The sequence below is a fragment of the Rhinopithecus roxellana genome, chromosome 6, assembly GCF_007565055.1.
Source record: "Rhinopithecus roxellana isolate Shanxi Qingling chromosome 6, ASM756505v1, whole genome shotgun sequence".
NCBI lineage: Eukaryota > Metazoa > Chordata > Mammalia > Primates > Cercopithecidae > Rhinopithecus > Rhinopithecus roxellana.
In genome coordinates this window covers 114,817,555-114,818,999 of record NC_044554.1, presented here as the reverse complement: position 1 = coordinate 114,818,999, position 1,445 = coordinate 114,817,555, and positions in this window count along the sequence as shown.

The following is a 1,445-nucleotide window of genomic DNA, read 5'->3' as shown; positions in this document are numbered from 1 at the left end:
AAGCATTTAGGCGTGAAGGGATTTGATGATGCAACTTCCAAGTGGTTCAGAAAAAAAAAATCTGGGCCCAGCTACCTACAAGAGAATGAATGAGCCGGGCGCCGTGGTTCACGCCTGTAAATAATCCCAGCACTTTGGGAGGCCGAGGCAGGTGGATCACAAGGTCAGGAATTTGAGACCAGCCTACCAACATGGTGAAACCCTGTCTCTACTAAAAACACAAAAATTAGCCAGGTATGGAGGCACGTGCCAGTAATCCCAGCTACTCAGGAGGCTGAGGCAGAAGAATCACTTGAACCTGGGAGGTGGAGCTTGCAGTGAGCCGAGACCACACCACTGCACTCCAGCCTGGGCAACAGAGTGAGACTCCGTCTCAAAAAAAAAAAAAAAAAAGAGAATGAATGCACTCCTGAAAAAAGAGAATGAATGCACTCCTGACCTGGCCCTTGGGATGCCTGCCACAGCGGGGAGAGGGGGAGGGTGCTGGCATCTTCTGGCTCACTCCTATACACTCCATTCAACCCTAAAGGGATGTAGGTGCCTGGATAATTGGGACACCCACTGACACCAGGCCCATCAGTGCAGTTCTTGATACTGAAGCCCCTGAGCACGGCCAATGACAGGACCTTCCCTCCTTCCATTCTCCAGCTCTCCCTCCCTCCCTGCCAATGCGGGTAGTGCGACAGGGAGCTGAGGCAGTCACCTGACCAAGCTGAAGGAAACCAACCCCCCCAAAGTTAAGGTAAATCTTGGCAGATTTACACTAAGGCCTAGGCAATTTTTTACGAAGGAGGCAAAGGTGATTCGAATCAGTTTGCTTAATTATTTCTGTAAAAGAATAGTATATTTTAGATCTTTATAGAATGTGTTCTGAATTATGAATGCTTTCAAAAAATCTATTTTGAAACAATTATACACTTACAGAAAAGTTACAAGAACACACTTCACCCACATAATCCCCCCAAGCTCTCCAGTGGCTAACATTCCACCTCCTGGGCTTTCTGTCTCTCTGGGGCTGCAAAGAATGAATCTTTCTTCCTAAATCATAGAGCTAAGAAGCCTTCTTTAAAAGGTAAAGAACAGGTATAGACCTCAGTGTACCACCAAAGCTTTTTTTTTTTTGAGACGGAGGCTTGTTCTTTTGCCCAGGCTGGAGTGCAGTGACATAATCTCAGCTCACTGCAACCTCCCCGTGCTGGGTTCAGGCAATTTTTCTGCCTCAGCCTCCCCAGTAGCTGGGATTACAGGCGCCTGCCACTATGCCTGGCTAATTTTTGTATTTTTAGTAGAGACAGGGTTTTCGCCATGTTGGCCAGGCTGGTCCTGAACTTCTGACCTCAAATGATCCACCCGCCTCGGCCTCCCCAAGTGCTGGGATGACAGGCGTGAGCCACCATGCCCGGCCAAGCTGGTCTTTCAAAATAAACATTCACTGTTACTCTAAA